Raw genomic sequence first — 25,208 nt, forward strand, 5'->3', positions numbered from 1 at the left:
TACATACACACATACATACACACTTTGAGCTTTATATATTAGATATAACTACTATAATACTGCCCCCTATCTCCAAGAAAATAACTACTATAATAATGCTCCTATGTTCAAGAATGTAACTACTATATAAGTACTACAATATTGCCCCTATGTACAAGAATATAACTACTATAATACTGCTCCTATGTACAAGAATATAACTACTATAATACTGCTCCTATGTACAAGAATATACTATAATACTGCCCCTATGTGCAAGAATATAACTACTATAATACTGCCTCTATGTACAAGAATATAACTACTATAATACTGCTCCTATGTACAAGAATATAGCTACTATAATACTGCCTCTATGTACAATAATATAGCTACTATAATACTCCTCCTATATACAAGAATATAACTACTATAATACTGCCCCCTATCTACAAGAATATAACTACTATAATACTGCTCCTATGTACAAAAATATAACTACTATAATACTGCTCCTATATACAAGAATATAACTACTATATAACTACTACAATACTGCCCCTATGTACAAGAATATAACTACTATAATACTGCTCCTATGTACAAAAATATAACTACTATAATACTGCTCCTATATACAAGAATATAACTACTATATAACTACTACAATACTGACCCTATGTACAAGAAAATAACTACTATAATACTGCTCCTATGTACAAGAATATAACTACTATTATACTGCCCCTATGTACAAGAATATAACTACTATAATACTGCCGCTACGTACAAGAATATAACTACTATAATGCTGCCCCTATGTACAAGAATATAGCTACTATAATACTGCTCCTTATTTACAAGAATATAATTACTATAATACTGCTCCTTATATACAAGAATATAACTACGATAATACTGCTCCTATATACAAGAATGTAACTAGTATATAACTACTACAATACTGCCCCTATGTACAATAATATAACTACAATAATACTGCTCCTATGTACAAGAATATAACTACTATAATACTGCCCCCTATCTACAAGAATATAACTACTATAATACTGCCCCCTATCTACAAGAATATAACTACTATAATACTGCTCCTATGTACAAAAATATAACTACTATAAAACTGCTCCTATATACAAGAATATAACTACTATATAACTACTACAATACTGCGCCTATGTACAATAATATAACTACAATAATACTGCTCCTATGTACAAGAATATAACTACTATAATACTGCTCCTATGTACAAGAATATAATTACTATAATACTGCTCCTATGTACAATAATATAACTACTATAATACTGCTCCTATGTACAAGAATATAACTACTATAATATTGCCGCTATGTACAAGAATATAACTATTATAATGCTGCCCCTATGTACAAGAATATAGCTACTATAATACTGCTCCTTATTTACAAGAATATAATTACTATAATACTGCTCCTTATTTACAAGAATATAATTACTATAATACTGCTCCTTATATACAAGAATATAACTACTATAATACTGCCCCTATGTACAAGAAAATAACTACTATAATACTGCTCCTATGTACAAGAATATAACTACTATAATACTGCTCCTATATACAAGAATGTAACTACTATATAACTACTACAATACTTCCCCTATGTACAATAATATAACTACAATAATACTGCTCCTATGTACAAGAATATAACTACTATAATATTGCTCCTATGTACAAGAATATAACTACTATAATACTGCTCCTATGTACAATAATATAACTACTATAATACTGCACCTGTGTACAATAATGTAGCTACTATAATACTGCCCCTATGTACAACAATATAACTACTATAATACTGTTCCTTATATACAACAATATAACTACTATAATACTGCTCCTTATATACAAGAATATAACTACTATAATACTGCCTCTATGTACAAGAATATAACTACTATAATACTGCTCCTATGTACAAGAATATAACTACTATTGTAAAGGGTTAAAACTAAAATCAGAGCTGAAGTTTCATTTCTCCATTTCTGTGAAGATTTCGTTTCTCCATTTTTGTTGCTTTAAGATAAATTTTGTAATTAGGTGAAAGTTCGCAGCTGTTATGAAACTAGACTGTTCCAGCTTGAGCAAGGTATAAGATATGAGACTCTGAAGAATGTGCTATTGTTCTATTTTCTACGTCATGTAACTAGGGACATATTCCGATTTTTTTGCAATGCTATTGGCTTATAAAGTGTGTCACGACGATTCTATTGGTAGTTGAGAACTTTGCATAATTAAGCGAAATATTATAAAAGAAGTGACTAAAATAAATGGACAAAAAAAGAAAAGAGAAGCCAGCGTTGCCAAGGTCAGAACGCATAACATAAAGTGCATTTGCACATAACATCTAACTGTATTCAAAATGAGATATTTAGCAAAAAAATTGATCAATTCAATTGAGCCACCCCGCCGCGCCAAGGCAATCTCATGTGGGGGGTCCTACTCTACGTTTTTAATAAACACTGTGCCATTACGGCCTCCTAGATACATTAAAAGCAAGACCACTTTAAATGCAATCCGTACCTGAGCATTTCTGGATCGCTCCCATGATGCCAGAAAAGGCAAGTGCGGATGAAGGCCAACCAGGTCTGAATACAGACGTGTCAGGTTTTAGCCTCCACACATTGCCTGACCAGCAAGCATAGATGAAGGGCAATGCAGGTTCAGACACAGGTGCACAATTAAATAAAGCTTGGGGCAGGGTGGGGCTGCTGTGTATGTGTGCACAGCAGCCTAGATCCATCACAGTGAACACAGAAAAAATGGCGAACACAACCCAGCGCGCACGGCAACAGTGGTGGTCAGCCACATACCAATGTACAAAAAAAGAAAAGAGAAGCCAGCGTTGCCAAGGTCAGAACGCATAACATAAAGTGCATTTGCACATAACATCTAACTGTATTCAAAATGAGATATTTATATTTTAATGTATCTAGGAGGCCGTAATGGCACAGTGTTTATTAAAAACGTAGAGTAGGACCCCCCACATGAGATTTCCTTGGCGCGGCGGGGTGGCTCAATTGAATTGATCAATTTTTTTGCTAAATATCTCATTTTGAATACAGTTAGATGTTATGTGCAAATGCACTTTATGTTATGCGTTCAGACCTTGGCAACGCTGGCTTCTCTTTTCTTTTTTTGTACATTGGTATGTGGCTGACCACCACTGTTGCCGTGCGCGCTGGGTTGTGTTCGCCATTTTTTCTGTGTTCACTGTGATGGATCTAGGCTGCTGTGCACACATACACAGCAGCCCCACCCTGCCCCAAGCTTTATTAAATTGTGCACCTGTATCTGAACCTGCATTGCCCTTCATCTATGCTTGCTGGTCAGGCAATGTGTGGAGGCTAAACCTGACACGTCTGTATTCAGACCTGGTTGGCCTTCATCCGCACTTGCCTTTTCTGGCATCATGGGAGCGATCCAGAAATGCTCAGGTACGGATTGCATTTAAAGTGGTCTTGCTTTTAATGTATCTAGGAGGCCGTAATGGCACAGTGTTTATTAAAAACGTAGAGTAGGACCCCCCACATGAGATTGCCTTGGCGCGGCGGGGTGGCTCAATTGAATTGATCAATTTTTTTGCTAAATATCTCATTTTGAATACAGTTAGATGTTATGTGCAAATGCACTTTATGTTATGCGTTCAGACCTTGGCAACGCTGGCTTCTCTTTTCTTTTTTTACTAAAATAAATGGGACTAGTGATCTGTCCTGATCCTCCCGTACAGAGACCCCCGTCTCCGTGTGGTCATTCCCAGTTGCTAGCAACGCCCTGTGGATTAATTTGGAAATCACTGGATCAACCGTGAAGGGTTAATTTAGCCCTCCCTCGACTCTATAATACTGCTCCTATGTACAAGAATACAATTACTATAATACTGCCCCTATGTACAATAATATACAGTGCCTTGCGAAAGTATTCGGCCCCCTTGAACTTTTCAACCTTTTCCCACATATCATCCTTCAAGCATAAAGATACCAAATGTCAATTTTTGATGAAGAATCAGCAAGTGGGACACAATTGTGAAGTTGAACAAAATTTATTGGTTATTTTAAATTTTTGTGGAAATTCAAAAACTGAAAAGTGGGGCGTGTAATATTATTCGGCCCCTGTAACTTAATACTTTGTTGTGTGCCACCTTTTGCTGTGATTACAGCTGCAAGTCACTTGGGGTATGTCTCTATCAGTTTTGTACATCGAGAGACTGAAATTCTTGCCCTTTCTTCCTTAGCAAACAGCTCGAGCTCAGTGAGGTTTGATGGAGATCGTTTGTGAACAGCAGTTTTCAGCTCTTTCCACAGATTCTCGATTGGATTCATGTCTGGGCTTTGACTTGGCCATTCTAACACATGGATACGTTTATTTGTGAACCATTCCATTATAGATTTTACTTTATGTTTGGGATCATTGTCTTGTTGGAAGACAAATCTCCGTACGAGTCTCAGGTCTTTTGCAGACTCTAACAAGTTTTCTTCAAGAATGGTCCTGTATTTGGCTCCATCCATCTTATCAATTTTAACCATCTTCCCTGTCCCTGTTGAAGAAAAGCAGGCGCAAACAATGGTGCTGCCACCACCATGTTTGACAGTGGGGATGGTGTCTTCAGGGTGATGAACTGTGTTGCCTTTACACCAAACATATCTTTTAGCATTGTTGCCAATACTAGAATATAACGACCATAATACTGCTCGTATTTACAAGAATATAACTACTATAAAACTGCTCCTATATACAAGAATATAGCTACTATAATACTGCTCCTATGTACAAGAATATAACTACTATAATACTGTTCCTATGTATGAGTATATAACTACTATAATACTGCCCCCTATGTACGAGTATATAACTACTATAATACTGCCCCTTATGTACAAGAATATAACTACTATAATACTGCTCCCTTTGTACAAGAATATAACTACTATAATACTACTATAATACTGCTCCCTATGTATAAGATTATAGCTACTATAATACTGCTCCTATGTATGAGTATATAACTACCATAATACTGCTCCTATATACAAGAGTATAATTACTATAATACTGCCCCTATGTACAAGAATATAACTAGTATAATACTGCTCCTATATACAAGAATATAACTACTATAATACTGCTATGTACAAGAATATAACTACTATAATACTGCTCCCTATGTGCAAGAATATACCTACTGTAATACTGCCCCCTTATGTGCAGGAATATACCTATTATAATACTGCCCCCTTATGTACAAGAATATAAGTACTAAAATACTGTCCCTATGTATGAGTATATAACTACTATAATACTGCTTCCTATGTGCAAGAAAATAACTACTATAATGCTGCTCCCTATGTACAAAAATATAGCTACTATAATACTGTTCCTATGTATGAGTACATAACTACTATAGTACTGCTATGTACAAGAATATAATTACTATAATACTGCCCCCCTATTTACAAGAATATAACTACTATAATACTGCTCCCTATGTACAAGAATATACCTACTATAATACTGCCCCCTTATGTGCAAGAATATACCTATTATAATACTGCCCCCCTTATGTACAAGAATATAAGTACTATAATACTGCCCCTATGTATGAGTATATAACTACTATAATGCTGCTCCCTATGTACAAAACTATAGCTACTATAATACTGTTCCTATGTATGAGTATATAACTACTATAATACTGCTTCCTATATACAAGAATATAACTACTATAATACTGCTCCCTATGTACAAGAATATAACTACTATAATACTGCTCCTATGTATGAGTATTTAACTACTATAATACTGCCTCCTATGTATGTACAAGAATATAACTACTATAATACTTCTCCCTATGTACAAGAATATAACTACTATAATACTGCTCCCTATGTACAAGAATATAACTACTATAATACTGGCCCTATGCTATGTTCAAGAATATAACTACTATATTACTGGCCCTTTATGTTCAAGAATATAACTACTATATTACTGGCCCTTTATGTTCAAGAATATAACTACTATAATACTGCCCCCTTAAGTACAAGAATATAACTGCTATAATACTGTAAAAAAGGAGAGAAGCCAGCGCTGCTTGTGGTTAGAACGCAATACATAAAGTGCATATGCACATATTAGTTTCTAACTGTATTTCAAAATGAGACATTTAGCAAAAAATTGATCAATCATTTGAGCTACCCCGCCACGCCAAGGCAATCTCATATGGGGCAGTCCTACTCTACGTTTTTTATATTCACTGTGCAATTGTGGCCTCCTAAATGTATTAAAAGCAAGACCATATTAAATGCACACTGTAACTGAAGCGTTTCTGAATCACTCCCATGAATCCAGAAAAGGTGAGCGCAGATAAAGGCCATCCAGGTCCAGACAGACATTTCAGGTTTAACCTCCACACTCTCCTGACCAGCAATCACAGATGAAGGGCGATACAGGCCCAGACACAGGTGCACAATTAAATAGAGCCCTGGAGCAGGGCTGGGCTGCTGTGTGTGCACAGCAGCCTAGATCAATCAAAATGAATACAGAAAAAACGGCGAACATAACCCAGCGCGCACGGCAACCGTGGTGGTCAGCCACAAACCAACATCAAGTAGAAAAGGAGAGAAGCCAGCGCTGCTTGTGGTCCGAACGCAATACTATAATACTGCTCCTATGTATAAGTTTATAACTACTATAATACTGCCTTCTATGTACAAAAATATAACTACTATAATACTGCCCCCTATGTACAAGAATGTAACTACTATAATACTGCCCACTTATGTATAAGAATATACTATAATACTGCTCCTATGTATGAGTATATAACTACTATAATACTGCCTTCTATGTGCTAGAATATAACTACTATAAAACTGTCTCTTTGTACAAGAATATAAGTACTATAATACTGCTCCTATGTACAAGAATGTAACTACTAGAATACTGCCCCTTTCTGTACAAGAATGTAACTACTATAATACTGAGTATGTACAAGAATATAACTACTATAATACTGCTCCTATGAATGAGTATATAACTACTATAATACTGCCTCCTATGTACAAGAATATAACTACTATAATACTGCTCCTATATACAAGAATATAACTACTATAATACTGCCTCCTATGTACAATAATATAACTTCTATAATACTGCCCCTATGTACAAGAATATAACTAGTATAATACTGCCCCCTTATGTACAAGAATATAACTATAATACTCCCCCTATGTACAAGAATATAACTACTATAATACTGCTCCTATGTATGAGAATGTAACTACTATAATACTTCCCCTTATGTACACGAATATAACTACTCTATTACTGCTCCCATGAACAAGAATGTAACTACTATAATACTGCCCCCTGTGTACAAGAATATAACTACTATAATACTGCCTCCTGTGATGAAGAAAGCAGGATTTGGTGCTCCAATGTTGAATAGCAAAGCCTTTTAGTATGATAATGAGATAAGGCCCAAAACAGAACTTTAAAGCTTAAGTAGGAGCAACGTCAGCATGGGGCAGGAAGGTGCCTGGGGGCTTCAATTAGAATATACCTGTCAGCTAGAAACAGAAATACACATCCATTGTCTTTCCCAGCCGCTCCTACTCCATCCTAGGATCATGGATTATGAGCACACCTTTCAAGTTATAGACTCATGAAAAATATCCGTATGACCCTGAGGAAATTGCACATCTGGCAGTGCGACTCCTGAGTCAGTGAGGGCTCTGGGACCTGAGATATAGAGATTGGCCCTCCACAGCGTCCCAATGGGTCCATGTTTGCTCTCCACACGACAGGCAAAACAAACCGCATTCACTGGTACCTCTCATGTCCTGATCCGATCATGCTGTAGAAAGTTACCTCCTTTCTTAGATATTGGGAATGAGTTCTGCAGGGAGCTAAGGGGTGGAGATTATTAGCCCACCCTCTGACACAGGGGGAGGAACCCAGCATGCTTAAGAACTAGCAGCACATGGCAGAGAGCCTCACTCACACAGAAGAACCAGACGATGATCTAAGAAGGAACTGGGGACAGATCTGCCAAGGGGAGCAGCGGCCTGCGCTTTAGGGTCTGTCCGGCAACTAAGATTCTTATACCTGTGGACTGCAGAGCTCACAGTATCCACATGCAACCTGTAACCTGGTAAATTGACCTCCAGCTTAATATCTCTAAGTCTTGTACCCTTATTGTTATATTTTACTCTGACTACAAATCCACTGTACTTCCATTGTATAGCTTACTGTATATTTCTGTAATTATCTAGTGCGCCCTTAAGGCAATTAAACCATAAAATTAATCTTGGGCTGATGCTTTTACTCTGATTACGAATCTTAGAATACCTAGCGGGTAACAGGACATCCTCCCCGGCGGCCATTTGCTCTAGGTGCAGTTCCCTTACTGACATGAGAGACAAAGGGGGTGCCGGAGAGTTGTGCCTGTGTAGTTACATCACATTGGTGACGTGGGAGGAACTGGTCCTTCCCTCACACCTCCTATGTACAAGACTATAACTACTATAATACTGCCCCTATGTACAAGAATATAACTACTATAATACTGCTCCTTATATACAAGAATATAATTACTATAATACTGCCGCTATTTACAAGAATATAACTACTATCATACTGCTCCCTATGTACAAGAATATAACTACTATAATACTGCTCCTATGTATGAGTATATAACTACTATAATACTGCCTCCTATGTACAAGAATATAACTACTATAATACTGCTCCCTATGTCCAAGAATATAACTACTATAACACTGCGCCCTATGTACAAGAATATAACTACTATAATACTGCCCCTTATGTACAAGAATATAACTACTATAATACTGCTCCCTATGTACAAGAATATAACTACTATAATACTGTTCCTATGTATGAGTATATAACTACTATAATACTGCCCCCTATGTACGAGTATATAACTACTATAATACTGCCCCTTATGTACAAGAATATAACTACAATAATACTGCTCCCTAGGTACAAGAATATAACTACTATAATACTGCTCCCTATGTACAAGAATATAACTGCTATAATCCTGCTCCCTATGTACAAGAATATAACTACTATAATACTGCCCCTTATGTACAAGAATATAACTACTATAATACTGCTCCCTATGTACAAGAATATAACTACTATAATACTGTTCCTATGTATGAGTATATAACTACTATAATACTGCCCCCTATGTACGAGTATATAACTACTATAATACTGCCACTTATGTACAAGAATATAACTGCTATAATACTGCTCCCTATGTACAAGAATATAACTGCTATAATACTGCTCCCTACGTACAAGAATATAACTACTATAATACTGCCCCTTATGTACAAGAATATAACTACTATAATACTGCTCCCTATGTACAAGAATATAACTACTATAATACTGCTCCCTATGTACAAGAATATAACTACTATAACACTGCTCCTATGTATGAGTATATAACTACTATAATACTGCCCCCTATGTACAAGAATATAACTACTATAATACTGCTCCCTATGTACAAGAATATAACTACTATAACACTGCTCCTATGTATGAGTATATAACTACTATAATACTGCCTCCTATGTACAAGAATATAACTACTATAATATTGCCCCCTGTGTACAAGAATATAACTACTATAATACTGCTCCCTATGTACAAGAATATAACTACTGAAGCAGTAATTCTTAACATGAAGATCAAGCCAGCTTTATGCCAGGAAGCTCCACCTCCTCTAATATCAGGCTTTAATGCAAATAGGACATAAATATAAGAAACCTTGGGCCATAGCCTCTTTAAACACTGCAAAGGATTTTGATTCAATGGAGTGAGATTTCCTGCAGCGGGTGCTTCAGAGATTTGGTTTTTCTGATAAATTTTGTAAGTGGATCAAATCACTCTATCATGGGCCCAGAGCTAATATCATTGTTAATGGCTTATTATTGGATTATTTTGATCTAGGCAGGGGAACTAGACAGGGCTGCCCAATATCCCCAATGCTCTTTGCTCTTGCGATGGAGCTGATTGCACTGAGGATTAGACAGGATACTGTGGTGGAGGGAATCAATATAAACTCCAGGATGGATAAGGTGAGATTATATGCTGATAATCTGGTACTTTTTCTTGATAAAATAGATCGATCTTTGCCAAGGGCAATTGACCTCATTAATCGATTTGGGAAATTATCCGGTCTTAAAATCAACTGGAGCAAATCTGTGATCATGCCGCTAGTAGATAACATAACTGTGCCTATGCTATGTGGCTTACAGGTAGTATTAAAATTTAAATACTTAGGTATCATAATAAATCAAAAGATAATATATGCCTCCTAGGAGATATGATGTGGAAGAAATTTGAGATATGGTCCCGGCTTCCCCTTTCTGTTGCGGGCATAATTGGATTGATAAATTTATAATCCTTCCCAAATGTTTATATATGCTGGAGCACATATCAGTAAGGGTCCCTAAGGGCTTCTTTAAAAAAATACATAGCATGATGGCAACGTTTGTATGGGGATCATCCAGATCTAGATTGAGTATTGGATCCCTGCAGATGCCCAAAAACCAGGGTGGCTATGCTGTCCCTGACTTGTATTTGTACTATTTAGCTGGTCAGTTGCGTCATTTAACACTGGTCAATTGGAGTTAGGCCCAGTATTGCAGAGGCATATGTCATGCACTTTTTGGATGGACATATGAAGCGATGGCCGGGGGACCACCAGAATGCAGGGAGACTATGGTACACAAGGTGAGGTGCAAACAGCAAAGGGTTAATTTATTGACAGGCAAGGAATGCAGTGTTAGGAAAGTGCAAAACAGGGGTATGCAATGAGAACAGACAATTTACAAGAGTGATATTCTTTAGCTGGACCGTCAAATAGCACGATGCACCAACTATCACAGCTCAGTGTATTTATCCAACAGGCAAAACAACACAGTAAAGTACAGTATGCTGCTCCTCTAACTATAGCCTAACTGGCCTCTGCTACGCCGGCCACACGGCTACCGTGCTCTATCTATTGCAGCCTATCCTAAACTGTGGTGAGTTCATTTTCCCCTTCACCATTGAGGTCTGATGAACTCCCTCTTCTGGTGAAGGAAGGTAGTGAGGCTTATTACAAAGCACCTGAGCAGAATGATGATGACTGGGTGACTGGAATTGCTGACTGGATATAAGGCAGCCGATGCCCTTCTGCCATGCGGGTGATTACTCTGAGGGATTCTTGGAGACCAGTCTGATTCCTGCTCCTCAAAAGCTAAGTTTTCTGCTCTACTTTTTGCATTTGTGTTTTGTTTTTGTTTTGCCTTGTTTTTTGGATTTCTGCCTTTCCCTGCTGGGTGAACTGAATTCCTTTAGCTCTGTCTTCTGAAAATACCTGAGTACTGATATAGTCTTTTTGAAGCCTAGCGTCTTCAGGGCTTTTTTCCCTATCAGTCTGTTGGCTCTTGTTTTGAGAGGGTTTGGCGGATTGCAGACAGCAGCTTTTCTATTCTGTCCTATTTAGTTAGCTTGGGCCCCATCATTTGCTCAGCCTATCTTTCTATCTGTGTGAGTGTTTTTTCATCTTGCTTCACCGTCATTATATGTTGGGGGCTGCCTATTGCTTTGGCGTCTGCTTTGGGGCAGTTTAGATTTCCCTTTCTGTCTTTAGGCTATGTAGTTCTCCGGCTGTGATCGAGGGGTCTAGGGTACCGTAGGAACCCCCCACGGCTACTGCTACTTGTTGTTAGGTTCAGGGGTCTGCAATCCGATAGCTGCCAACTTCTCTGGTTTTCTGGACTTAGCTAGTATTTCTGTTTTTGCCTCCTACGGTGACTCATAACAGAATCACCCGCCCTACCGCAGATCCTAGGGTACTCAATAGCAGGAAAGAATTGTAAAAAAAAAAAAGTGTGTATATTTTTTCCTCTATATCTCTGAGGCCGTAGGGGGAATTTTTTTTTCTCTCAATGGAGATAAAGCAATTGTCTGATCGTGTGGAGCAGCTCGCTGCGGAAGTGCGGGGAATTTGCGCCTACCTTGCTCATTCACATGCTGCTGAACCAAAGATTCCTACACCTGATGTGTTTTTTGGGGATCGGTCTAAATTTTTGAATTTCAAAAATAATTGTAAATTATTTTTTGCCTTGAAGCCTAACTCGTCAGGGAGCTCCGCGCAGCAGGTTAAAATTGTCATCTCTTTGCTGCGTGGCGATCCCCAGGATTGGGCGTTTTCTTTTAAACCAGATGATCCTATTCTGACTAATGTGAATGCATTTTTTCAAGCCTTGGGGTTGTTGTATGACGAACCTAATGCTATTGATCAGGCTGAAAAGACCCTGTTGGCATTGAGCCAGCGTCGAGATTCTGCAGAATTATACTGTCAAAAATTCCGAAAGTGGGCGGTCCTTACTACCTGGAATGATAATGCCTTGGCAGCTCTCTTTCGGAAGGGTTTGTCAGAAGCCGTAAAAGATACTATGGTGGGATTTCCTGTTCCCTCTGGTCTTGACGATTCTATGTCATTAGCCATTCAGGTTGATCGGCGTTTACGTGAACACAGGACTGCACGAGAGGTGTTGCCACCTGTTGAACAAGTGTCTGAACCTATGCAATGTGATAGAGTTTTGTCCAGGGAGCAACGTCAGAAGTTCAGAAGGCGTAATAAGCTGTTTTTTTTTTGTGGAGATGCCTCGCATATTATTTCTGTCTGTCCTAAACGAGAGAAACGTTTTGCACACACGTTTTCTGTGGGTGGTGTTCAACCTAAGTTTCTTCTGGCAATTACTCTGATCTTCTCCCTGTCCACATTTTCCGCCAAGGCTTTTGTGGATTCGGGAGCAGCCCTGAACCTAATGGACTTGGATTTTGCTAAACGTTGTGGATTTCCGATGACACCTCTGCGGACACCTATCCCTTTGAGGGGGATTGATGCTACTTCTTTGGCGAAAAATAAACCTCAGTTTTGGACCCAGGTGGTAATGCGGGTCGCCCCAGACCATCAAGAAAATTGCAGATTTTTGGTGTTGCATAATTTGCATGATACCATTGTTCTGGGGTTTCCCTGGTTGCAAATTCATAATCCAGTTTTGGATTGGAAATCTGTGTCTGTGGAGTTGGGGTTGTCGGTCTGCCCTTAGTGAGGCTCCGTTTTTTTCCACCTCTCCTCAGTCGCATGATGTTCCTGACTATTTGGTGGACTTTTATGATATATTTAGTGAGAATGAGTCTGCGTCTTTGCCTCCTCATAGGAGTTATGACTGTGCAATTGAACTGAGCCCGGGGTGTAAATTTCCTAAGGGTCGGCTCTTCAATTTATCTGTACCCGAGCACGAGGCTATGCGATCCTATATTAAGGAGGCGTTGGAGAAGGGTCATATTAGACCATCCTCTTCACCCTTAGGTGCCTGTTTTTTTTTCGTGGCCAAAAAGGATGGTTCATTAAGGCCTTGTATTGATTATCGTGCCCTCAACAAAATTACTATTAAATATCAGTATCCGTTACCCCTGATTTCGGATCTATTCTCCAGAGTTAAAGGTGCTTGCTGGTTTACCAAGCTTGACCTCAGGGGGGCGTATAATCTTATCCGCATTAAGCATGGGGATGAATGGAAACGGCGTTTAATACTCCGGAGGGACATTTTGAGTACCTGGTGATGCCTTTTGGGCTCACTAATGCCCCTTCTGTCTTCCAGTGCTTCATGAACGACATTTTCCGAGACTTTGTGGATAAATTTTTGATTATCTATCTGGATGATATTTTGATCTTCTCCAAGGATTGGGATTCTCATGTGGAACATGTTTGGACTGTGTTCCGGATCTTGAGGGAGAATTCCCTGTATGTCAAAGGATCGAAATACCTTTTTGGGGTACAGAGGATTTCATTTTTGGGATTTATTTTGTCTCCGTCAACTATTGAAATGGACCCGGCCAAGGTACAGGCCATTTATGATTGGGTTCAGCCCACTTCTTTGAAGGCCCTCCAGAAGTTTTTGGATTTTGCTAATTTTTATCGGAAATTTATAGCAAAATTTTCTAGTATTGCCAAGCCATTCACTGATCGGACTAAAAAGGGTGCTGATGTGTTGAATTGGTCTCCGGAGGCTGTTTCTTCCTTTCAGGAGCTGAAGCGAAGATTCACTTCTGCCCCGGTTTTGCGGCAACCTGATGTCTCACTCCCGTTCCAGGTAGAGGTGGACGCTTCTGAGATTGGTGCAGGAGCTGTTTGTCCCAAAAGGATCCTGTAATATCTAAAATGAATCCCTGTGCTTTCTTTTCCCGAAAGTTCTCTCCATCTGAACGTAACTATGATGTGGGGAATCGGGAACTGTTAGCCATGAAATGGGCATTTGAGGAGTGGAGACATTGGTTGGAGGGAGCTAAACACCAAGTCGCGGTCCTCACTGACAACAAGAATTTGATTTACCTGGAGTCGGCCAAACGCTTGTACCCTAGACAGGCTAGGTGGGCCTTGTTTTTTACATGTTTTGACTTTGTGGTCTCTTTTCTTCCTGGAACTAAGAATGTCAAGGCAGACGCCCTCTCTAGGAGCTTCTTTGCTGATTCTCCTGTGGTGACCAAGCCTGTTGCCATCTTAGGCGAGGGAGTAGTTCTTTCTGCCATCTCGCCCGATTTGAGACGTGCTCTGGAAGAGTTCCAGGAGGACAAACCTGAGCGTTGTCCCAGTGGAAAGTTGTATGTTCCTGACCAGTGGAAGAAGAGAGTGATGTCTGAAGTTCATTGCTCTGCATTGGCTGGTCATCCAGGTATTTTTGGTACTAGAGATCTGGTGAGTCGGTCTTTTTGGTGGCCCGCCTTGTCTCGTGATGTCAGGTATTTTGTGCAGTCCTGTTGGGCTTGCTCCCGGTCTAAACCTTGTTCTCGCTCTAGTGGGTTGTTGATGCCTTTGCCGGTCCCCAGGAGGCCATGGACCCATATTTCAATGGATTCATCTCTGATATGCCTGTCTCTCAGAGAATGACTGTTATTTGGGTGATTTGTGATAGATTCTCTAAGATGGTCCATCTTGTACCACTCCCTAAGTTGCCATCTTCCTCTGAGTTGGTGCCCCTGTTTTTGCAACAGGTGGTTCGCTTGCACGGAATTCCTGAGAACATTGTATCTGACAGAGGAGTTCAGTTTGTGTCTAGATTTTGGAGGACTTTCTGTTCCAAGCTGGGAATTCAGTTGTCCTTCTCCTCTGCTTTTCACCCTCAGACCAATGGGCAGACGGAGAGAACAAACCAGACCTTGGAGTCGTATTTGAGATGTTTTATTTCCGCTGATCAGGATGATTGGGTTTCATTTTTGCCCTTGGCCGAATTTGCTTTAAATAATAGAGCTAGTTCTGCCACTTTGATGTCACCTTTTTTTTGTAACTTTGGGTTTCATCCTCGATTTTCTTCAGGACAGGTGGAGCCTTCTGCCTGCCCAGGTGTTGACACTGTGGTGGAGAGAATGCACCAGATCTGGGACCAAGTGGTGGATAAGTTATCTCTCTCCCAGGAAAAGGCCCAGCGGTTTTCCAACCGACATAGGACCATTGGTCCCCAGTTTAAGGTTGGTGATATGGTTTGGTTATCATCAAAAAATATCGCTATGAAGGTGGCTTCTCCTAAGTTTAAGCCTAGATTTATTGGACCTTACAAGATTTTGGAGATTATTAATCTGGTCTCTTTTCGTTTGGCCCTTCCTGTCATATTTAAAATTCATAATGTGTTTCATAAGTCCTTCTTGAAGAGGTTTGTTGAACCAGTTGTTCCTGGGGTGGCACCTCCGGACCCTGTATTAGTTGAAGGTAACATGGAATATGAGGTAGAGAAGATACTGGATTCCCGTCTGGCTAGACGGAGACTCCAGTATTTGGTTAAGTGGAAGGGTTATGGTCAGGAGGATAATTCCTGGGTCTCTGCCTCTGATATAAATGCCAAAAGATTGGTGCGTGCCTTTCATCGGGCTCACCCTGATCGCCCTGGTGGCGTGGATGAGGGTTCGGTGACCCCTCCTCAAGGGGGAGGTACTGTTGTGAGTTCATTTTCCCCTTCACCATTGAGGTCTGATGAACTCCCTCTTCTGGTGAAGGAAGGTAGTGAGGCTGATTACAAAGCACCTGAGCAGAATGATGATGACTGGGTGACTGGAATTGCTGACTGGATATAAGGCAGCCGACGCCCTTCTGCCTTGCGGGTGATTACTCTGAGGGATTCTTGGAGACCAGTCTGATTCCTGCTCCTCAAAAGCTAAGTTTTCTGCTCTACTTTTTGCATTTGTGTTTTGTTTTTGTTTTGCCTTGTTTTTTGGATTTCTGCCTTTCCCTGCTGGGTGAGCTGAATTCCTTTAGCTCTGTCTTCAGAAAATACCTGAGTACTGATATAGTCTTTTTGAAGCCTAGCGTCTTCAGGGCTTTTTTCCCTATCAGTCTGTTGGCTCTTGTTTTGAGAGGGTTTTGGAGGATTGCAGACAGCAGCTTTTCTATTCTGTCCTATTTAGTTAGCTTGGGCCCCATCATTTGCTCAGCCTATCTTTCTATCTGTGTGAGTGTTTTTTCATCTTGCTTCACCGTCATTATATGTTGGGGGCTGCCTATTGCTTTGGGGTCTGCTCTGGGGCAGTTTAGATTTCCCTTTCTGTCTTTAGGCTATGTAGTTCTCCGGCTGTGATCGAGGGGTCTAGGGCACCGTAGGAACCCCCCACGGCTACTGCTAGTTGTTGTTAGGTAGGTTCAGGGGTCTGCAATCAGATAACTGCCAACTTCTCTAGTTTTCTGGACTTGGCTAGTATTTCTGTTTTTGCCTCCTACGGTGACTCATTCATAACACTAAACCCTACCATGTACACAGAAGGGGTTAACACTCATAGTAGCGTTGGTGTCGCAGTCTATTCCCAGGGGCCCCTGCAGCTTTGCAAGATGGTGCGCACGTCTTCCTGGAAGCTCGGTGCAACATGGTCTTTTTTTGTGTGCGGGTCCCGAGATGCTCCTAGAAATGGTGGATTTCCTCCTCTGGCTTCCTCCCTTGTATTTCTTTGTGGCTCCTCTCGACGACACACCTTGTTATCCCCAGAAGAGTCTACACAATCTGCAAGTTCAGGCTCAGTTCAGGCTGTACGTTCTTTTACTCTCAGATTCATGCCTGCTATTTAAACTCTAAGAATATGTATTGAGGGAGACAGAGGACTCCTCACATCTTGTGTGGTCGTCATTCTCTCTCCATGCCGGCATGTCCAATAAAGAAGCATCTTACTTATTCAGGTCTGGACGATTTCTAATTGGAACATAGAAAATCCCTGACATTTTGGTGCGTTGGCCGGGAATCCAACACCTTTCCCTCACTGGTGAGTACTGTAAACCGTGCACGGGGGAGTCTGGAACTCCTTAAGTAAGTCCTCCACCTTGACATTAGGCGTCACCAGGGGCATTAATCAGTTATCCCGGTCTGAGGGAAAGTGACGGATTTCGTATAGTCTAAGAATCTCTGGGAATCGTCTGTATCTGAATACAGGTAAGAACATTTAATAATTTTCATTATATTCGGTAACCTTGTTAATCCAGTATGAATGTTATTCTTGGAATTGAATGGGGACTGTGATTGTAGACTTTTCCAATTGGGGTTTGTGAGAGGCTCCTGGAAGTTGGAAGGTTACATGCAATTGGAGTTATAAGAACTCCTGTAAATTGCTAAGCTCCATAGTGTATGGGGTTTGTTGTTCTTGTAAGATATTCCGTAGAATAATAATCTTTGTTTTTTAATTTAATTTTATTTTATGACTGTTATTCTTGAAATTGAATGGGGACTGGTAGACTTTTCCAATTGGAGTTTGTGATTGGCTCCTGTAAGTTGGTAGTTTACATGCAATTGGAGTTATAAGAACTCCTGCAAGTTGCGAAGCTCCATAGATTTGGGGTTTGTTTGTTCTTTTAAGATATTCCTCTGAATAACAATAATCTTTATTTTTTTTATTTTTTGATTGGGTACAAAGCCAGTGTGAGAAGGCTACTGTGGAATAAAAAACTCCGTGTGCACGTTAAATTGATCTAGATGGGAGAATCGAGGGAGATTCTCGTCGGATTAAGGAATCCGCTGGATTAACCTAAAATAGAACCCAGTATAAGATGAATTTTTGCCGGTATTCTGTTTTGTCTTCTGTACTTTGTTGAATGTTGTTTTCTGTTAAGTGTGCTGTTTTGTCTGTCTTTTAAAATTACATAGAACTAAAACGCCATAAATATATGTTTTATGTTACACATGAGACTCCTTGAATGTTATCTTGAGTGAATGTATGAGGAGTGCAATATAAAATCCCTACTGTATTAGGGAGTCCAGTAGGCGTGGTCAACAGTCATGTGTGGACTGGAGACAAATTATAGGTTATTATAGTGGTATAAATCACCTAGGTACAGGACACCTGATTCCCATAGAAAATATTCTATGTTGTTTTGTTATATGTTTTTCTTTTAATAACACAGAGTGACTGAACCCTCCTCGTTTAAAAAGTGGACACAAAGTCAGATTTGTGGCGGTCAAATGGGACCTTATCACGATCACTGAGGATTAGTAGAGTCCGCGCCGGTGGTGCTCTGAATACCTGATTTTAAGAACGGGAACGTCTCTAGATATAAAGAGGCGGTGTCATTGGACTTTATCTCAGCACTTCAGGAATAGGAGTACGAGAGAACTTTAATCTCGTCTTATGTCTCTGTGTACGTGTGTCTGTCCAGTCCCTAACTGTGAAGATTGTTGTACGTTGTGTGTTTGCACTGTGACGTTAGTTAGAAGTCCATGTGAGCATATTTATCTCGTTCATATCAGTGACCACATTTATCATCGTGACCCCATTCCTTGGGGACCTTTCACGTTTGTTACACTGTGTTGTCATACTAGGCTCCTACAGGCCTTCATTGGGCGGAGGTGGCAGGATATAGAGGTACAAGTTGGTGAGAACCTAGGACATAGTTTTATCAGTGAGGATTATTATTTATATCCGTGGTATTAGTTACAATAATTGAGTTGTTATCTTCTTGTTGATATATGAATTCCACTGATATTTGTCAAACTTCTTATAAGTGGGTAGAAATCCATTGTGCGCCAGGATTTATATTGTGTATAGCCCTTATTTTGCTGTTTGTCTTTTTCTTGTGTATAAGAATTTTACGTAACATCCTTACAGGACATAGACCCACAGGTATATTTTAAGATCTTGTCCTTATTGTAAGGCAGAATTTTTATTGCCCATTACATCTGAAGGCTGGAAAGTTGTTAAGATTGTACAAAGGAGGTGTCTTTTGAATGAAACTGGATATAGTCCTTTTTCATCAGGTACCCAGAGAGAACAGTCTTCAGATTAAATGTGCAATGTGTTCTTTTTGCTTATAGATTGATAAGCCTAACTTTTGCACAATACAGAGAGTAAAATTGTATGTCTTTGAAAATAGAACATTCAGATGTCCCCTTCATCTTGAATAACCAGTAAAACGTACTATACAAGCTGAACTAACAGTTTTCAGGTTGAGAGATAAGCTGTGAACATGGGGAATGTTTCAGACAAGATTGTGGAATGTAGTCAGCGTCGGACTGGCCCACCGGGGAACCGGAGGATTCTCCGGTGGGCCCTGGCATCTGGTGGGCCCTGGCACCTGCAGGCATACAGGGCCAGCAGTTGCCTAGGGCCCCCGCTGCTCCAGGGGCCCCCAGCCAGTGGTGTGTCGCACACCATGCAGCTGCTATGGGGGCCCCTGCAAGCGGAGCAGCAGCGGGTGTCAGGAGGCAGAAGTCCCTGTCCCCGCTGCTAAAGAGAAATGAATATTCACTGCAAAGCAGTGAATATCATTTCAGGTCTCCACCCCCAGAGGCCCCGCCCCCAGCCCAGTAAGCCGCTCTGCAGACTACAGCTGTAAATCAGGGCCGGCGCCGCCCTCAGTCCTCTCTGCTCCTGGCTCACAGCCAGTGCGCGATGACGTCACTACATCGCGCACCCGCTGTGTGTCTGGCAGAGGGGCAGCTCCTGACACTGAAGCCGGGATCAGCGTGGGAGCGAGGAGGAGAGGTGAGTATTGTGTTTTGTTTTTTTTTTTATATCTCTCGCTCTCTCTATCTGTCTCTCTCTATATATCTCTCTATCTCTTTTATATCTATCTTTCTATCTCTATCTATTATCTATATCTATCTATCTCTATATCTATCTCTATCTATTATCTATATCTATCTATTTCTATATCTATCTCTATCTATTATCTATATCTATCTCTATATCTATCTCTATCTATTATCTATATCTATCTATTTCTATATCTATCTCTATCTATATCTATCTCTATCGCTCTATCTTTATATCTATCTTTCTATCTCTACATCTATCTCTATATCTATCTATCTATCTCTATCTATATATATATATATATCTCATCTCTATATCTATCTATCTCTATATCTATTATCTCTATATTTATTATCTATCTAGCTACCATCTATATCTATCTATCTTTATCTATATATATATCTCTATCTAATATCTATATCTATCTATCTCTATACCTATCTATTTATCTATCCGTTATCTATCTCTATATCTTTTCTCTGTATCTATCTATCTCTATATCCATATCTCTCGCTATCTATCGCTCTATCTCTATATCTATCTCTATATCTATCTTTATATCTATATCTATAAATCTATCTCTATCTATCTCTATATCTATCTCTATTTCTCTCTATATCTATCTCTATATCTCTATAGCTATCTATCTATATATCTCTATCTATCTCTATCTATCTCTCTGTATATCTATCTATCGCTCTCTTTATCTGTCTTTCTATATATATCTATCTATCTTTATCTATTTATCTCTATATCTTTTCTCTGTATCTATCTCTCTCTATATCTATCTCTATATCTATTATCTCTATCTATTTCTCTCTATATCTCTCTCTATATCTATCTATTTATCTCTATCTCTATATCTATCTCTCTGTATATCTATCTATCTTTCTATCTCTATATCTATCTATCTTTCTCTATCTATCTATTTATCTCTATCTATTATCTATATCTATCTCTATCTATCGCTCTATCTCTATATCTATCTTTCTATCTCTATATCTATCTATCTTTCTATCTATATCTATCTATTATGTCTATCTATCTAGCTATCTCTATTATCTATATCTACCTATCTCTATATCTTTCTATCTTACTCTCTCTATATCTATCTGTTATCTCTATATTTATTATCTATCTTTATCTATCTATCTCTATCTATTATCTATATCTATCTCTCTATCTATTTATCGATCTCTGTATCTATCTCTCTCTCTATCTACCGCTCTCTCTATCTCTCTCTATATCTATTATCTCTATATCTATCTACCTCTATATCTATCTATATATCTATCTATATATCTATATATATATATATATATCTGTTTCTCTCTATATCTATCTCTATATCTCTCTCTATAGCTATCTATATATTATCTCTATATCTATCTATCTATATATTATCTCTATATCTATCTATCTCTATATCTATCTATCTCTATATCTGTTCTCTATATCCATATCTATCTTTCTATCTAACACTATATCTCTATATCTATCTCTATATCTCATTATCTATCAATCTCTATCTCTATCTCTCGCTCTTTATCTATCTATCTATTGATCTATCCATCTATCTCTATATCTATCGCTATATCTATCTATTATATCTACCTATTATCTCTATTATCTATATCTATCTATCCATCTATCTATCTATCTCTATCTTTCTAACTCTATATCTATCTATCTCTATACATATCTCTATATCTAGCTATTATCTCTATATCTATCTCTATATCTATCTGTCTCTATATCTATCTCTATATCTATCTATCTATATCTATCTATCTCTATATATCTCTATCTATTTTTATTTATAGCCATCTATCTATATATATTTATCTCTATATCTATCTATATATGTCTATTATTATTATTATATCTGTATATCTCTATCTATTATCTATCTCTATTATCTATCTCTATCTATATATCTATCTATCCCTATATCTTTCTATCTATAGCCATCTATCTCTATATCTATCTATCTATCCATTATCTATTTTCTATCTATCTCTATATCTATCTACCTATCGATCTATCTATCTATATTTCTTTCTATATCTATCTTTATATTTATCTCTATCTATCTCTATGAATCTTTCTATCTATATCTATCCATTATCTACTTTCTATCTCTATATCTATCTATTTCTACATCTATCTTTCTATCTATATCTATCTAACTCTATATCTATATATCTATATAGCATTATTCCCTATGAGGGGGCATTATTATTCCCTATGAGGGGGGCATTATTATTCCCTATGAGGGGGGCATTATTATTCCCTATGAGGGGGGCATTATTATTCCCTATGAGGGGGGCTTTATTATACCCTATGAGGGGGGCTTTATTATACCCTATGAGGGGGGCATTATTATACCCTATGAGGGGGGCATTATTATACCCTATGAGGAGGGCAGCATTATACCCTATGAGGGGGTGCATTATTCCCTATGAGGGGGTGCATTATTCCCTATGAGGGGGGCAGTATTATACCCTATGAGGGGGGCAGTATTATACCCTATGAGGAGGCAGCATTATACCCTATGAGGGGGTGCATTATTCCCTATGAGGGGGGCAGTATTATACCCTATGAGGGGGCAGTATTATACCCTATGAGGGGGCAGCATTATACCCTATGAGGGGGTGCAGTATTATACCCTATGAGGGGTGCAGTATTATACCCTATGAGGGGGGCAGTATTATACCCTATGAGGGGGGCAGTATTATACCCTATGAGGGGGGCAGTATTATACCCTATGAGGGGGTGCATTATACCCTATGAGGGGGTGCATTATTCCCTATGAGGGGGGCAGTATTATACCCTATGAGGGGGGCAGTATTATATTCTATGAGATGGCTGCCTTATATTCTATGAGATGGCTGCATTATACTATGTGAGGGGGCTGCTTTATATTCTATGAGGGGGCTACCCCAACTCCTGCTACATAATTAAGACATGTACAACCTTATACCCGGATATTAGCGTGTTTTACCGCATAATTGGTGGTCTGGTATTTAACTCTATGCAGCTACATAGTGGGCCCCAAGAATGATTTTCTCTGGTGGGCCCAAGGTGTTCCAGTCCGACGCTGAATGTAGTGGTGTGATAAGAAGGGACGACTGGAAGGGGATGTTAAGTATATGCATAAAATAGACCCTGAATGTGTGAGATACCTTGATAAGTGGAATAAAAGGTTTGGATTTGATGGCAAACTTACTGTGGTACAATGTGAAAATTTGGTACATGAAATAGGAAGGTGTCATGAGAAGAACAAGAGAAAGTATGGTCTTGATAGTGCAAATAAATGGTTGTGTGAGGCAAAACGGAGAGAGAATGCCAGATAAAAGAGGGCACAGGAGAAAAAGACTGAGATGCTGCCCTTGTGTGATAAGGAGGATGATAACATTGTGTGTGTGGCTGCAAATATGCCCCCACCCTATCACGCCCCCTCTCCTGCCCCACAAGTGCAATTGCCCTCGGCTCCAGAGCCTGCTGACGTTCATCCTACTACAGGGTTAACTCGGGTGTCTCCGATAAAGTTACACCGTAGTTTGACCCGTAGTGGTACTGCTTACGGGCACTGGAGTGTGGCTAGTCCCGAACCCCTTGGAATGGAAGAGGCACAGAGTTACCCATTGATTGAGGTCCCCAATGGTCAAGGAGGAATGGTCCATGTGTACAGACCTTGGACTGACAAGGACATTATAGATGCCACTCAGGATATTCCTCACCCAAAGGTGAAAGTGAGAGAGTTTGAGGAAGGTGTGAAAGGACTTTATCGAAGTTTTAGATTGAATGGTGTGGAATTAGAAAGGGTGGTGAGAAAGATAATGGGTCCTGATTGGTTCTCCATCTGTGGGGACTTCAGAGGGGTGAATGGTAACCCTCCAATTCCAATCCCATTTGATGAAGCAGGACTGTTGAGTGCAGCCCTGGGGAACTTAATGGATAGGGTAAGGACAAGGTACACAGGTACAGCAAATTGGACAGAAATTAATAGGACTATACAGCAGGATGACGAGGATGTCGATAGATATTATCACAGAATTAAAGAGGTATTTGACATCCATAGAGGCATAGTCCCACCTGCTAATATGATGAATGATACCCCTTACGAACAGCAATTAAAAAACGCCTTCTTAAAGGGTTGTCAGTCCCAAATAAGTGGGTATATTACCAAACACATGGTTACACACAGGACAGCCCGACTGACTGAAGTTTTAGATTACGCAAGGCATACAGAACTGTACTTCAAAGACAATAAAAAAGCTAAAAAGGGTTAGGTATTTTTAGTTGATGATGGGTGTGAGATCTTCTTTGCCCAAAAAGATCCAAATAAAGAACAAGGATACAGGGGGAGAGGTAAGAGAGTAGGAGACAGACTATCTTGTTGGCATTGTGGGAAGACTGGACACTTTATCCGACAATGCCCAGATAGACAATACGCCTCAGACATACAAGACGAATGACTAAATGTAACTGATACAAACAACATCATATCACAAATATCAGACTCCTTTTTGCCAGAGGAAGGAAGGAAGATTCCTGAAGAAATATTTAACTTGGATGAAATAGAAATGTATATACAGAATACTTCACTTCCAGAAGTAACTCTCCTTGTGGGGAACCATGAGGTCACTTTTCTTGTTGATTCAGGAGCCACTAGAACTCTACTACATCCAGATGAGATACCTACTATTGGACTGTCTGCTGCCTGCATAATAGTAAAAGGAGCAAATGGTAAGGCCCACAGAGAACCATTGTCTACACCAGTGGAGATCCGAGACCCTAGCACAGGTAAAAGTACAATTGCACAAATTATATTATCATCTGTGTGTCCCTGTAATCTGCTTGGGAGGGATATGATGCAAGCCCTGAGCCTGGGAATAATTCCTACTGCTGCTGGACTACAGGTAAAATCCATGGCTGAGACAATGGTGCTCCAGGGGTATGGAGAACCCAGATACTATTACAGTCTAGATCTAACAACTGCAGGACCATCCTCAGTTACTGAATCCTTAATCAAGGTAGCAAGAGATAAAG

The 25,208-nt window shown here is 39.4% G+C and overlaps 1 pseudogene; it reads left to right on the forward strand.

Annotated features, from left to right (window-relative positions):
* Nucleotides 1-25,208, forward strand: part of LOC141051226 (uncharacterized) — a 108,267-nt pseudogene that overhangs the window by 61,335 nt on the left and 21,724 nt on the right.

The sequence above is a fragment of the Dendrobates tinctorius genome, unplaced genomic scaffold (genome assembly GCF_039654945.1).
Source record: "Dendrobates tinctorius isolate UK_male_01 unplaced genomic scaffold, ASM3965494v1 ptg000156l, whole genome shotgun sequence".
Taxonomy (NCBI): domain Eukaryota; kingdom Metazoa; phylum Chordata; class Amphibia; order Anura; family Dendrobatidae; genus Dendrobates; species Dendrobates tinctorius.